Source organism: Macaca nemestrina, chromosome 3, assembly GCF_043159975.1.
Source record: "Macaca nemestrina isolate mMacNem1 chromosome 3, mMacNem.hap1, whole genome shotgun sequence".
Taxonomy (NCBI): Eukaryota; Metazoa; Chordata; class Mammalia; order Primates; family Cercopithecidae; genus Macaca; species Macaca nemestrina.
The window spans coordinates 116495265-116511938 of record NC_092127.1 but is presented as its reverse complement, the minus strand read 5'-3'; the positions used below and the strand labels follow the sequence as shown (position 1 = coordinate 116511938).

At 42.5% G+C, this 16674-nt stretch overlaps 1 protein-coding gene across 3 annotated transcripts in view; it reads left to right on the top strand.

Annotated features, from left to right (window-relative positions):
• LOC105499563 (ligand of numb-protein X 1) overlaps window positions 1–16674 on the top strand; it is a 195505-nt gene that overhangs the window by 90389 nt on the left and 88442 nt on the right. The gene's annotated exons all lie outside the window — the stretch shown is intronic.

Here is a 16674-nt window from a genome sequence, read left to right as displayed (position 1 = left end):
CTGTAAATAGAACTGAAGAGCAGTTAAGAATAGAATTTGTACGCATAGATCTGCTGCCTCTGTTGGGTATTTATAATTGCAAGCAGGCATCGTCCCTTTATTGAGACAGTCTCTATACCTGAAAACAGGTATAGTATCAGCAAAAAAAAAACCCAAAAACAAAACCCTATGTATAAAACATTTATATCCATGTTATTTTTATTTTTGATGCTTTTTAAACCTATGGGATACAAAGAAATATGCCTTGAGCACCCATATTTCCATTGCCTTGATTTAATGGTTAATATTTTGCCACATTTGCTTCATATATTTTTTGCTGCAATGGTCCGGAGCAAATTGTAGCCATCATGACATATCACCCCTAAATACATGATTGTGCATCTCTGAAAAATAAACACAATTTCCTACATGACCCATGTCCATTTTATGCAAGCAAATGCCTCGTGTCACCAACCTCTAGTGATATTTTTCCAGCTCCTTTTGTTAGTAAGCTTTGAATAAGGATTACAGACTGATGTGAACGGCTTCTAACAATCATATGAAAAGTGTTGCTGTGTGTGCCTCGTGTTTGGAACATTTGCAAATGTATTCCTCCTTACGAACCTAACTAGACGGGAAAAATAGCAAGAGTTGACTTATGTGTAAATTACAGTCAGTGAGCAAATGAAAACAGAGACTTTAAATAGAGTTCCTAGAGCCCAGATCAAAAAAGCTTGTCTGGTCACATTTAGATAGTGCTACCACCCATGACTCTGTGGTGGTAGCCCCTGCCTCCTTTGTAATTAGCTGGACCAGCCAATTTGTTTAACACAGCAGGTGCTCTTTGATAAATAGAGCTAGGTTCTTGGAAGCAGATCATTTGTTCTGCATTTCAGGATTATCTGGTCCCATCTTACTGGAATGTAACCCCAGGATCCAAGAGAAAGTATCTAGCTTAAATCTGAATCATGAGCATCTCTGAGGAAATAATGACCTTGCAGAAGCTTTTCTAGACAAACAGACAATGGCAGAGATTATGAAAAGGCTCATTCCTCTCTCAATGGATGCTGAGGTTGGGATCTTTGAAATTCAGTGCAATGATATTCTTCCCTGCCCACCCATTCCCATCCGCGATCCTTCTTCATTGCTATGTTGTTTTCCTAGGGCTGCTGTCATGAATCAACCCAAGTTGGGTATCTTAAAACAACAGAAATTTATTCTCCCACAGTTCTGGCGTCCAGAAGCTTGAACTCAAGGTGTCAGCAAGGTCATGCTCCCTATGAAGGCTAAAGGGGAGAATGCTTTCTTGCATTCTTCTAGTTTTGTAGGGGGTGGGGGTGGGGGTGGCGCTGCAGGTGTTCCTTGGCTTGTGGCTGCATAACTCTACCTCTGCCTCCAACTGTCTGCACATGGCCTTCTCCTCAGTGTCCTCTTCAATTCTCTTTGCCTTCTCCTCTTCTTATAAGGATACTTATCATTGGATTTAGGGCCTACTTGGATACTCCATGGTAATCTTATCTTGAGATCTTTAATTGCATCTATAAGACCCTTATTCCAAATACGGTCACGTTTACAGGTTCTGGGTAGACATCTTTTGGGGGCCACCACTCCACTGACTATGGATTCCTGCTATTCCTACACAAAGATTCCTGCTATTGAGGAATCTTTCCATTTGTTTACTTTCAGTTTTATAGCCTAATTGAAGGAAGGCCCTTATATTACTTAATAATTTTCTCTTCTACAAGTACATGAATCAAAGGCAACATTTTTACTGAATAACTGAATGGACACAAGGAATCTATGAAAGTATGATGCTAGGGAATTGCCAGGATGGTGTTTCCACATTTATCTGACTTTCTTAGAAGCTTCCAGTTGCTGTGTATGCTTTGTGAGAGAGTTCTGTGCAGCTGTTCCCTGATGCTACTGGGGATAATTACTCAGTGAATTAGTGACACATTTCAGGTACTGTAGTGTTCTCTAAGGAATCCAGGCAATAAGAATTGAAGCATGGTACCTTCTCTCTAGGAGTTGACAGTCTGATTGAGAAGCTGAAATTTATACACATAAGAGATATAAGGAATGATTCAAGGCAGATGGAAATAAGTCATTTATAAGTAGAGTAGGTAGTAAATTGAGAGGAGGGAGAGATTGTCTACACTGGTGAAATTGATCAGGGAAAGCTTCCAGAGGAGTTGGGGGTTTAAGCTGGATCTTGAAGTGCTTAGAGGAATGAGGTAGAAACGGGTAGAAAGAGGAAGTATTTCAGGGATGGTAAGTGGCACAAGCAAAAAGGTTAGGAGCTAGCTGTGATTGTCACCAAAGCTTGAAAAACTATCATTTGGAACAGTAAATAAGGCTGCTGGGCCAGTTTAGCACCCTTAGGAGCAGGAATGATGGGTGATGGCTGCATGTCCAAGATGGAGGCCTTCTCTTTCCTACTCTGGGTCATAGGATCCCAAAAGCAGGCAGAGCTCGGGGGATCTGCTGGGCTTCCTCCACCCTTTATCTTAGCTTTGGACTCCTGGCACTAGGGGAAGCTTGCCCTGTATTCCTTGTGCTTCCAGATGCACAGACCCTCCTGGATTTTCCTTTCTCTCTAACACCAATGCACTCTTGTCTTCCTGAGTTCATGCCTAGCTCAGACACTGGAACTAATCCAGTACATGGATTCAAATTTAGCATGTGGCCCAGGTTTCTCAAAGTCAAATGCCTACAGGAGCAAAGCAGGAATATTTTTTTGTTTTTTTTTGTTGTTGTTGTTGCTGTTGTTTTGAGACAGAATCTCACTCTGTTGCCCAGGCTGGAGTGCAATGGCACAATTTCAGCTAGCTGCAACCTCCGCCTCCCGGGTTCAAGTGATTCTCCTGCCTCAGCCTCCTGAGTAGCTGGGATTACAGGTGCCCGCCACCACGCCTGCCTAATTTTTGTATTTTTAGTAGAGATGGGGTTTCACTATATTGGCCGGGCTGGTCTTGAACTCCTGACCTTGTGATCTACCCACCTGGGCCTCCCAAAGTGCTGGGATTACAAGTGTGAGCCACCGTGCCCAGCCAGGAATTATTTTAAAATGTGCATCATTCAGGCATAACACAAAAGGAGGTGGTGAGGCCTCTGGCCAACTGCAGAATGAATATATAATGCCCAAAAGCATTCAAATTCAATTTAAAACAAAACAAAAACCCTGTGTCCAATTTAGCAGATCACTTAGGCATGCCTGGTTTGGCCTTGAGGGCCAATAGTTTATAAGAACTTGGCCAAACCGATTCGGAATGTTGGGCCAAACACTTATTGACTCCAATGGGAAAGACACCAGTTTCAGAAGGATGAAGAGCAGACCCAGAACTGACAAATGAGACACTGGGTTTTACTGGGGACTTACATATAGGGGAGAGTCCAGTGGCAGCGGGCTGGACAGGAGAACCCCTTTGCGTGTAGTCCAATGGCAAGAGCTGGACAGAACTGCAAACGCTTGCAAAGACATGCATTTTATATTCACTTAGGACCCTCTCCCTAATAATCTCCACCTAGCAACCTTAACCCAAAACAAAGGACGTCATACAGCCCATGTTTCCTGGGATGGGCTAGGGGCTAAGCTGTTTCTCATAGATAAGGAATGACCCTCTGGGTTGGCCATTCCCGGATTCCTTAGCTTGAAACTCCGAACCACATGCAGGTGTGTCTGCTATACAGGGTCAGTCTCAAGGTATGCTTAAGTTATTGCTATCAGGTGTGTTTATACCAGGGCCTTTCCTTCTTTAAATATGTCTATTGTCACCTGATGCCTTGACCTAGAGGACAGTGAATTTGACAGAAGAACCCTAAAACCAGAGTATTTGGTGTGGAATCCCAATCCATAGATCAGGGCGCGGAGAATCTAGGACAGCCCTCAGGTCTACAAAGAGCAGGCCCTAAGGATGAATGACAGCGCTTTCCTTCCCCACATTCCCTCACTCGCAGACCTCCATGACCATTCTTTTTGAATTTCCTAGACCCCAAAGGGAATCTGGGAAAATAACTTTCAGCATCATGGGCATGAGCATAGAAACAGCCTTCTCATCTTTCTGGGTCTATATTTACAGCCCTACACATGGAGAGACTTGTAGATGAAAACCTTAGAACAGTGTAGGTTCTGAGGATCACCCACTTCAGAAGTAGGGACAGAGTTTGTTTTCAAAATGAAGATTTGGAGGGCTCTAAATCAAACCTACTAAAATTACAATCTTTGGGAGTGGGGCCCATACATTTTCATGCTTAAGCCTTCCAGGTGATTCTCATGCGGCCTCCCCATTTTCATGCTTGACAAGCTCCCCAGGGGATCCGTATGGGCACTACAGTTTAAGAACTCTTCACTCCAGCTGCAAAGCCAATTTACCTTGACTTCCCCTGTTGAAAATTATCACTTCTCTCTGTGTCCCCACTCAGTGCTATATGCATTAGGAACTTTTACCCTGTGAGTTCTGTGAGTTCTGAGGAGATTTGGGGATGCAGTAATGTTCATATGCCCAGCTTCTGCACAGCTTGGGGCAGAATTAAGTTAAACCAAATTAAGTGAATTTGCCTCATATCTTGGCCAACTCCTAAATGTTTCAATCTGTGATAAAGAAGACCCTGGTTGGTTTCTTTGGAAGGGAATATTGACCTTGCTCATAATGATACAAGCTAGGCTCGTCACTGGGATTGTCATTGAGCTGGTTGGTCATCACCTGTGGCTTTTGTAACATTTCTTTAAATATTTAAGTCTTTTTTTTTTTTTAAGATGGAGTCTCGCTCAGTTGCCCAGGCTGGAATACAGTGGCATCATCTCGGCTCACTGCAACCTCCACCTCCCAGGTTCAAGCAATTCTCTTGTCTCAGCCTCCCGAGTAGCTGGGACTGCAGGCACCTGCTACTACGTCTGGCTAATTTTTGTATTTTAGTAGAGATGGGGTTTCACCATATTGGTCAGGCGGGTCGCGAATTCCTGACCTCAGGTAATCTACCCACCTCAGCCTCCCAAAGTGCTGGGATTACAGGCATGAGCCACTGCGCCCAGCCTAAATTTTTAAGTTTAACAAAAATCCAAGAAAAAAACTTAGAATTTGGTGGAGTGGTGCTAGTACTCGTGGTGCATTTGGTTCTCCACACACCAAACCTTCATGAGCTAGTTACAGAAAAGTAGAGTTTTTTCGTCTCCTTCCCACTTTAAAAACTTTTAGTTCCTATCATCCTTGAAAATTTTTCTCATGTTTATGCCATATTCTGATGGTATGACCTGCTCTTGCCTGTGGTACAAAGTCTGAGTGAGCTTGGAGCAGATGCACAGTTAGTTTGGGACTCGCTTTTCAAAGTACCTGCCCTTCGTTTTAGGAACACAGTGATCAACAAAACAGCTAGGCTTGGTTGCTGGAGGATGACAGGTCCTGGAAACTAGTGCCACTAGCTGTGCGACTGACTTCCCAAGAAGCCAGGAAATGCTGTGCTCTTTCTAGTTTGAGTCAAATATTTTTGGTTTGTAAGTGGAATCACTAGGAACAATATTCATGCTAGAATCTAGAGAGAAAATTATACTTTATTTTCTTATCCCTATAGTAGTAGTACTAAGTAGGGATAGCTTATTTCCACTGGAGTTTTGTACTCCAGAGATTAAAATGAGCAATTCCAATTTTGAAACCCAAATCATCTAAGGCTATGGAAGTGTTACCGGTAGCAAATCTGTAGCAACCTCAATTCTTAACACCTCAGAAGAAATAATTTTTAACCAAGGGGCATAAGGCAGGGTGAGAGGCCAAGGTAAGTTTTAGAGCAGAAGTGAAAAGTATATTAAAAAGCTTTAGAGCAGGAACAAAAGGAAGTACACTTAGAAGAGGGCCAAACAGGTGACTTGAGATCAGCTGGGTGGTTTGACCTTTGACTTGGGGTTTCATATGTTGGCATGCTTCCAGGGGGGTTGCATCCTTTCTCCCCTGATTCTTCCCTTGGAGTGGGCTGTCTGCATGCACAGTGGCCTTCAGGCACTTGGGGGATGAGCATGCGCATTGTGTTTACTGAAGTTGTGTGTATGCTCACTTGACGAGTTTTTCTCCTTGTCAGTTGAGGATTCATACACCAGTTAAACGCTGCCATTTTGCCTCTTAGTGTGCATGCTTGAGTCTACTCCCCCAACTCCCCTGTGACCATCACCTGATGGTTGCCTGACATTCCTGATTGTGGGGAGGGTGGCCTTCCCTGCTCATGACTGCGTAAGTACCTACTGTAACAGAAGGATGAGGTCTCCCGGAGAAACTGCCAAGAGCGCTAAGAGTTATGGGCAGCCTTATGTATGCCCTTCCAGCAAAATGTGGTAGGCCCCAGGAGTCAGAACCACAGAACACACCAAGCTCTTAGAACCAAGGATTCCAACCACCAACCACCTCCTAGGTTAACTGACTTAAACCTAACCTGCAACATACACCTCTGACAAACTGCACAGACTTCATGCAACAAGAACATTCATTTTTGGGCTCACAGGCCCAAAGAGAGCTTTGAATCAAACCCAGCTGGGCGTTCCAGGCTTTTAAGTGGGGAGGTTGCTTGCTTCCATTTTCTTTATCTATTTCCATTTACCCATTACACCCTGGTCTGGCTTTTCAGTATCCCCTTCTCTACGTCAAAGCTGTGTGGCAAGACCATCCTTAGTAGCTCCTTTTCCTGCCTGCTGACTTCAGTCAGACCTAGGCCAGGTATTGGGCCATGAACTCCATGACCTGGATAAGTATCTTTTTTAGAAAGTTTTGTACTAATGGAGATTCACACAGGAAGGTCCAGATGATTGTGGCTGGATTCTTTCTGGGGTGAATGAGTCGGGGGTGAGTGGAATACAGTGGATTGCCTTAGATTCCATTTCCTCCCCACTTCTTTTCACTGTGTTAGGCATTCCCAACACTTTCAAAGTTCAAACCAACAGGGTGAGCTTTATGGATTTGCCAGCAAATGTTTTCCAAATTGAGTCTCCAAGAATTTGTTTCTTTCTCATTGAAATTGAAAAGGGGAAAAAAAAATGTTGCTGATCTCTGGATTTGTCTTGTCCTGTGTTTTGAGCATCTGAAGTAGAATTTGGACGAGGACCTGGAAGGAAGGTGGCAGAGTTTATAGAGGAAATGGGGTAAGGTAGAGAAATCATATTCAAAAGGAACAAGATCCAGTCTTGGGGCAAAGCCAGGGCCCATTTGGGCTCAATGACTGTCGAAGCATTTCAGTTCAGCACATGTTTAACAGGGCATTTTTCCTTGAATTTTTAGACTTGTGTATTTTGAAGGAAATTGAAGCTGCATGGCCCTCATTCATTTACACTGAACTCACCAAAATCTTGTTTTGTAATGATTCTTTGATGTCCAAAGAGCATTGTAATCCTGTTTCATGGTCTTATTTTCCCCCCCTTTGAGTATTAGCAAATTCTTTTTTGCCAGCAGTAAAGTCACTCCAGTTCCAAGCTGTTCACTCCCTGGTCCAAAGTGTTCTCCTTCTAGGGAGGTCACCCTACACCAAACCCAGCAGTTTCAAGACGCCACTCTGATGCTTGGCAAATTGTGCTTGTCTTTCTAGTTCCATGACTATGTCAGGTGGATAAGAGGCAACGTTGGGATGTCCGTAAGAATCTCACTGACTCCTTCATGCTTGGTTGACTTATTTTCTTCATTTTAACTTATAATGGAAAACTACAAACAATACAAAAGGAGAGAAAAGGTTATAATGAAACTCCATGTGCCCTATACCCATCTTCAGCAATTATGAGTTCAAGGCCATCTCATCTATATCTCCTTTAACTGTTTCGAAGCAAATCACAGATGACATGTCATTTCATCTGCAAACATTTCGGCACCTATCTCTAAAGATAGATTCTTAAGAAATGGGACCACCATACTAATATCACACGAAAAACAACCATAATTCCTTAATAACAAATATCTGGTTTGTTTGAATCATGAGCTAAATACAATCTACACATTGCAATTAGTCACCACATCTCTTAAGTTTCTTTCCTCCTCCTCCTCGTCTTCTCCGTTCTTCATCCTCTGCTGATACAAAGGAGTTCTTGAGGTAAATTCTGAGGAATATAGCTTTGGCAAATTCCAAATATTGGGCTAGTAACTGAAAAAGAGAAAAATAAAACAGTGATTTTAATTTACTGTCCAAGTTGAAAGAAATGTAAAAAAGCAAAGGTCCAAAACATTGAGCATTGAAGTCTATGAATGTAACTACAATTTTACTCAGGATGAGTGTCTTTCATGACCTTGTTGCCCAGAAGCTTTAAGGGGAGGACTTTTTTTTTTTATTTTTACTTTAGGTTTAGGGGGTACTTGTCAAGGTTTGTTACATAGGTAAAAACATGTCACGGGGTTTGTACCTATTATTTCATCATGTAGGTATTAGGCCCAGTACCCAGTAGTTATCCTTTCTGTTCCTCTCCTTCCTCCTACCCTGCACCTTCAAGTAGACTCCAGTGTCAGTCATTTCCTTCTTTGTGTTCAGAAGTTCTTACCATTCAGCTCCCACTTAGATATGCAGCATTTGGTTTTCTGTTCCTGTGTTAGTTTGCTAAGGATAATAGCCTCCAGCTCCATCCATGTTCCTGCAAAAGACATGATCTTGTTCATTTTTATGGCTGCATAGTATTCTTTGGTATATCTGTGCCACATTTTCATTACCCAGTCTGTCATTTATGGACATTTAGTTTGATTCCATATCTTTGCTATTGTGAATAGTGCTGCAATGAACATTTGCGTGCATATGTCTTTATAGTACAATGAATTATATTCCTCTGGGTTTATACCCAGTAATGGGATTGCTGGGTGGGATGGTAGTTCTTCTTTTAGCTCTTTGAGGAATTGCCATACTGCTTTCCAGAATGGTTGACTTAATTTACACTTCTGCCAACAGAGTATAAGTGTTCTAATGGGACAGCTTTAAGAGAATGGAAAAATATCTCCATAGGGCAATAATCTCACAGCTTCTTGATCACAGACCTCTTTCAATCAATGAATTTCTCCATTGCCTGTCATTTGTATAGTTATCTATATAAAATTATACACATATACTACTATATTAATATGTCCATGATAAAACAGGCACAAAAACATTGTTAAAGAATAAAAAATATATACCTAAGAGTTCTATGACAATCTGCCCACTTTCAGGGCTCACTGGTAAAACAACTTCTTCAAAGTCAAAGGAAGAAAGTTGCTCACTGCCAGTCTGTGGGGTTGGTCTTGGAAGGAATGGGGCAGGAAATGGTCTACTTCGGCAGGCCAAATAAAACTTGGCAGGCCAAGGAAGCAGACATCGTTTTTCTCATAGTCATACTTCCCCCGACCTTTTTTTTTTTTTTTAAACCATCACTCCTTCTGTGTGCCCATGTGGCCCCAATCCCTTCCAGCCTTCTCCGAGGCCCACCACCCCCAACCACACCTACTTTCATTAACACCAAGAGTGGAATTGGAGGATCCAGGTTTGTGAAACTTGAAATGTTCAGAATTTCAAACATTCCTCTTTTTAAAAAGGAAGATAAAATTGTGAATTCACAGCTGGTAGGTCCCCGTCAGGTTCTTGGAAAGGCACATGCATACCAGGAACCTCGAACCATCTTCATCAGCCTCACAGTCATCTTCCCTCCCACGGGAGCTCTGAGGTACCAAGTTCACCTTCCTTTCTTTCTGACTCCCTCTTTCCTATTCTCCTATATTTTCCTGTAGAGCCAGCTCTGGGAATTCTGGTGCCCTTCTAAGCCCATTTCTTCCATGTTTAACTCTTGCATACCCAGAGCTGGAGCTGTCTTCCTTGTTGCACCATGAGCCAAGAATGTACCTGTGAACCCTTCCCCATTTCATCCTTCATTAGCAGCTCTACCCAGAACAGTAAGAGAGGAAGAGGCCAGGGACCCCAGAAACAAGTCCACTTGTCATCCCAAGGATGGTCATCCAGTGGCTCTCAGCCGAAGGTGAGATGACCTAGTGATTCAAGGCACATGCTCTGGAGTCAGACTGACCCCAGTTCCTATATAGTCTCTGCCAGCTGGGCAACCTTGGGTGAGTTACTTAGCTTCTCTGAGCTTTTCTCACCTATAAATGGGAATAACACTTACCTCACAGGCTGTCATGAGATTATGTAAAGCATTTAATATAGTGCCTGGTACATAAGAAACCCTTAAATTGTGGATTTTATCATGAGTAATGGAGGGAGTTAGAATATATTTCATCGATTCTAAGACATACTTCTTAATGTCTCCTGAAAGCAGATTCCATCTTGGAATTGACAACACCGTGCAAAGATAATTGGCAGTGTCTATCTTTCTTGGTTATCTATAAAAATAATGGTGCGCCTTACAATAGATGTAGTCTTCGATTTGATGTAATTTGGTAACAACTAATTTTATCCCCAGTGAGCACAGGTGGACTGAGATCAAGAAACTGGAGTTGCTGCAACCATACAGTCTCTTCTTCTCTCTCACTGAAGAGGCAGGGAAATGGCTGACTTGAACTGAGAAAGGGGTAACTAGCTTAGGGGAAAGTCCATGGAGAGAGGCCTGAGCTACTTATCAGTGGCTGAGGCCTCACCTCCTACGCAGCTCTGCCTCCCCAAGTGGGTCAGTCTTTACCACATCTGCCAGTCTCTTGACTCTGCCCCCAGCTCCCTCCCCAGCTGTCATTCCTCAGCTATTTAGCTCCTTGCTGCCCTCACACTGCAGCTCCTCTTTCCTATTTTCCTCCTTCCCCGCTTTGAAGAGGAAGACTGATCCAGCTTGTTGCCTGGCTAGTGGTGTCTGTGGCCCAGAACCATAAATTTTTGAGAGCTGAAGGAGAGCTTGGAGATGATTTAGTCTAATCCCCCTATTTTATAGATGAAGAAAGTAAGGCCTAATAATTTGCCCAAATGACTCAGCCCTGCCAGTAGCAAACTATGTGACCTTGAACAAGTTATGACATTTTTTTTGGAAACAATATTAAAGCATTCATCGTTTTATGAAATGTGTCCTCAGGAAGCAATAACATTGGAGCTAATGGTTAAAATTTTAAACTACCAGCTCTAGGCAGAGCAATGACATAGAGGTGACACAGTGTGGCAAGTGACCCTGCAGAGCACCCATCATGAATGGAGCATCCTCTGATGGAGTCTGACCACCTGGGCCTGCTCAGAATGGTAACATGGGACTTCCTCGACCAATTTTGAACACGTGCAGCCTGGGGCCATTTGACAGCAATAAGGCTTTATGTTTGAATATGCTATTCCAAGGATTTTTATCTAATTCTAAGAGTTTCCTATACAAAGGATGGCAGCAGGGAGGCAGGGCAGAGTTCAGTCATGAAACATTAACAAACTTTAGCTTGTATTGATTAAAAATGTGGCCTCTGGCTAGGTGCGGTGGCTCATGCCTGTAATCTCAGTACTTTGGGAGGCCGAAGTGGGTGGTTCACTTGAGGTCAGGAGTTTGAGACCAGCCTGGCCAACATGGTGAAACCCTGTCTCTACTAAAAATACAAACATTAGCTGGGCATGGTGTCGTGCACTGTACTCCCAGCTACTCTGGAGGCAGAGGCGGGAGAATTGCTTGAACCTGGGAGGCAGAGGTTGTAGTGAGCCAAGATAGCACCATTGTACTCCAGCCTGGGCGACAGAGTAGACCCTGTCTCAAAAAAAAGAAAAAAAGAAATGTGACATCTGAAGTCATTCAAATCTGAGTACAAATCCTGGCTTATCACTGACTAGCTATGTAACCTCAGCTAAGCTTCAAGCCTCTTATCCTTAAATCAAGTTTTAATGATAGCACCTATCTCCTGCGGGTAAGAATTAAATGCAATATACAGGAAGCATTAGATGCCTGGAACATTTTAAGTGCATTATAAACATCAGAGATGAGAAATTAATGGTGATGAGAAATAAATGATCTCCTAGGAACCTTGCAGCAAATGCAGTGGCTCCCCATCTCATTGATGAGGAAACTCTGATTTGTTGAGGCTGAGGAAACTTCCCTAGGTAATCCAGCCAGCCTGGAACACAGGCATCCTGATTCCAGGACTGCATCGCTATTGTGTTGTCATGGAGACAGATTTGCTTAGATGTGTTAGGTTGTTTCACACCTTTATAATTCACTGGGGCCAGGTTGGGGGGCTGAGATGGATTCTGAAACAGAAAAGTAATTGCTTTATAGATTAAACTTTTCTGGGTAATGTTTGGGAAGTTTCTCTGGCCAGTTAAAATTATGCTGAAGATGACAGTTCCTGGTTTGTACAATTATTTTCCCACTGAAGTAGGCATAAGAGAGCAGACTACAGGAGTTCCCAAAGTCATTATTTAAAGTGATTAGTCAGAAATATTTTTGGCTGCATGAGCTAATTGGTGAAAGATTACAAAGGATCAAAGGGATCTTTTGCAAACACATCTGGAATAATCCTTCCCTGTTAGATGCTGGTGCAGTCTTTAGTAGAAAGAAGCATCTGGGCACCACTCCCTCCGCTTTCTTGTGATACAAACCCTGCATAGGTCTGAGGTGTCATCGGGGACGTGCTGGTCGAGTGCATTATGATCACAAGCATTATGATCCAGAGTTAGAGCTTGGCCCTGCCACTTGCTGTCTGCGTGTCTTTGGGCAATTGCCTTAACTTCTCTGTGTTATGATAATCATTGCATCAACCTCATGGAGCTACTGTGAGGACTAACAGGCTCTATCATGCACATGCAGCCCCAGTACAATGCCTGGCACATGGGCATTATCGATCAGTGTCAGCTACTTACGTGTCCATCTCTGCTACTGTACAAGCCAGCTTCCTTTCTTCACTCCCTGCACATTTTTCTCTTTAGAAAAGATACTCGCATGGTACTGGGCAGCAGTGCTGGTGTCTTATCACTCCAGGTCTTCCCGGAAGTACCCACCTTTTGGCCTCCTTGGGTTCTACTCAGATGGCAGCTGAACCTCATCAGGAAACTAATTCCTTTAACATCACAAAAGAAATCAGCACCTCTTGGGCCTGGCATGGTGGCTCACATCTGTAATCCCAGCACTTTGGGAGGCCGAGGTGGGTGGATCACCTGAAGGCAGTAGTTTGAGACTAGCCTGGCCAACACAGTGAAACCCTGTCTCTACTAAAAATACAGAAAATTAACCAGGCATGGTGGCATGCGCCTGTAGTCCCAGCTACTCGGGAGGCTGAGGCACAAAAATCACTTGACTTGTCACTTCACTTGACTACTGGAAGGCAAAGGCTGCAGTGAGCCGAGATGGCACGACTGCACTCCAGCCTGGGCAATAGAGTGAGACTGTCTCAAAAATAAAAAAGAGAGAGAGAAATCAGCACCTCTCAGGTGCTTACTAATCTCCATGTACTGCTCTCAAACACCTATATAGTCTATTTCAGAGACTTTAAAAGCCCAATGACAGCTAGGCAGGTGTGGTGTCTAGGGTTCAAAAATAGGACAGCGAAGATGAAAAAGACTAAGATAAAGTGTTCCATATAACTCAGGCATTTCTTCTTCAGTTACAAAAGACCCAGAGATGAGGTCAATGTGTGTTTGGTTTTTTCTCTTTGTTTATTGTGGTAGTGTTTTTATTTTTTGTTTGTTTGTTTTTGTTTTTTAATCCCCCATTCAGTTGCTTAGTGTCATCTAAAGAAAGCATCAGGGAGATTTTTTTTTTCTTTCCCAGTTTCTTTGGACATGAGCTGCTCTCCTCTTTCTTGGCATGGTTGACAGGGTTGAATTGAGGCATATGGATCTCAAAGGAGCCCAGTGATGTGATTCTCCGTCAAATTCTTAACATTTGTTTACCATTTAGCAAAGGCAGGGAATTTCTATTAATAAAAATACTGGTTTACAGGAACAGATTTGCCTTGTCCAGTGGAAGAAAATTAATGTTCTGAAAAAAAAAAATTGAGCAAGACATTTCCTGCTTCTTGGAAGTTCTTCTCTGTTCAGCATTTTCTTTATATAAGTGTGATTTTTTTTCTTATTTTCCAAGCTAGGTAGCCTCCTGGTAGATGAATTAAGAGTTTACACTTAGGTAGCAAAAAGAAAACATTCATTCCTGGGAAGAGTATAATTGAATAACAAATACTTGTCAAATGCCTATGACGTATCAGGCATGTTCTAGGCTGTGGGGATTCTGCAGTAAACTTATATTCCAGTGAGAGGGCGGTAAATAAGCACACACATCATACATCAGATGGAAATAAGTGGCATGAAATAAATAAAGCAGGTAAGGAGATACTGTTCTACATAAGCAGGCCTTGCCAAGAAAGCAGCGGAACCCAGAAAGAAGTGAGGGAGGGAGCCATGAAGGCAACTGACCTTCGGATAACAGTGGCAGACAGGACAGGTGTGATGGCTCATTTCTGTAATTCTGACACTTGGGGGGGGCTGAGGCAGAAGAATTGCTTGAGCTCAGGAGTTTGAGACAAGCCTGGGCAACATAGTGAGACCCTCATCTCTATTTAAAAAAAAAAAAAAGTAGCAGACAGGACAATCGGACTCCAAATCCACACCTATGAAGTGCTAACGATTCCTGCAGCACAGGATTCCTGAGTAGCGGGTGAGAACCACCTAAGAGGAGCTGACACCTGGGTGGGCTCATGACCATCAGTTCCCTCTACTTCCACTTGCTTTCCCCTGATTTATTCCTGATGGGAGAGGGGGGTTCTTACCTGGTCAAACATCACTCTGGACCATGTGCTCCGAATATAGATTTAAAAGCAATTGCAAATGCCAATGGCCTTCTCCACCTCGCCCCATATTCTTACTCAATGTCAATTCATGTTGCATTTTCTCATTCCGAAATTGTGTTGCCTTATAAATTACTCCAGCCTGTTCGTGTCTTTGTCATGGATATTCTCTAATTGCAGATGTACCCATGTCTAACCTACTTTTTTTCCCTCCTCTTGCCTCTGTCCTCTGTGGCATTCCCCACCTCAGTGTCATCCGTAAATTTTGTGACACTTGCTCATAAGTCATCAGCCAGGGTACTGAATTAGATCAATGTGATGGCGGATTGTTAGGACACTCTCTGAAACACCTTCCCATGGCTGGGCTTAACACCCCTTTAGTTTGTGATTTCTGATCATTTTCAGCTTTCTTTGGACTAATAGTGAACATAAAATCCCAAGACACTGGGTATTCAGCTCAATCCACCCCTTACCCCATCCCTTTATGTTCTTAACTACAACAACAGTATTACAACCTTTAAGATAATCTCATGAACTTGTCCGTGATCATTTAAATGCAAACTGTCCTTTGTTTATTTATCCCTGGTTTTCTGGACCCTCAATTTTACTTTCCTAATAGTTATTCCCAATTTTTCAAGCTGAAAATTGCATATCTCATACACTAATTTTTCACTACCCTTTCCTTCTGTTTTCTCTCTGCATCACTATCACATGTTGTTGGCCTTGTTCCAGTCTTCTGACATCCCCCTGAGTGCAAGGTAATTTTTCAGAAATAATGATTCATTTTTACTGCATCATTGTTCAGTAAGCATATTAGTCAAATTCTATTCCCCAGGGCCTTGTGTCATCTGGAGCAGCTGATTTATGCATGCTCATGTTTGCCAAATATTCCTTCATCTATTTTTTGTCCAAGCTTATCTGTGTGGGGTTTATATAATTCTCCAAATTTCACTTATTATAAAGCTATCTGAAAGTAGTTTAGCATTGCAGGGTTTTAACATTTTTATTTCAGTGTTTGCCTCTTTTACTTGTAAATCTGTGTTCCTTCAAGCTTCTTGGCCTACTTTTTTTTATGACTCAGATTGAGCTTACAGATTTTTAAGTGATTGCTAAGTGTTAAGTCGTTCTGTTTCGGCTCATGTGTATTTTTTTCTGCTGAGCTTAATTGAAACAGTTCGTTTTCTTGGCCTTGTATTGTTCTTGTCTCAAATCAGAACTATTCAGTGATCCTAAGAATTTGACACACAACTGAATAGATCCCTGCTTTTTCCATTTGATATAAGTGGTTAGAATCTACACTAAAAGAATCATGAACTCTAAATCTCTTTTAGAAAAAATAAATATATGAAATGTGCTGATTAAATCAGCTTCTTAGAAACTACCAAGTGTGTCATCTTCCAAAAGCATGGAACTTTCCACTATGTGAATAGTTTGGCACTAATTGTTCACACTTTTCCTTAGAGAAATAATTTTTTTCAGCCCAACCTCTTTTTTTTGACATGACCGTGCCAAGTCAGTGTGGTTTTAGAGAGCCATTTGCTGAAGTTGATTCAGTTGCTAATGGTATCCTAACTTGGTTGTTACCTCCACCCACTCACTAGAGAATCCTGAAATCACAGAATGCATTCCTGCCATTTCTTTCTTTTGTTTTTGTTTTTTTTGTTTGTTTGTTTTTTTGTTTTTTTTTTTTAGATAGAGTCTTGCTGTGTCACCCATGCTGGAGTGCAGTGGCGCGGTCTCAGCTCACTACAATCTCCACCGCCCAGGTTCAAGGGATTCTTCTGCCTCAGCCTCCCAGGTAACTGGGATTACAGTCAAGTGCCACCATACCTGACTAATTTTTGTATTTTTAGAAGAGACGGGGTTTCATCATGTTGGCAAGGCTAGTCTTGAGCTCCTGACCTCAAGTGATCTGCCCGTCTCAGCCTTGCAAAGTGCTGGGATTATAGGCGTCAGCCACCATTCCCAGCCCTCCTGCCATTTATTTTTAGAATCGAATCCAGTGCCCTTATTTTACTAAAGACAGATGTTT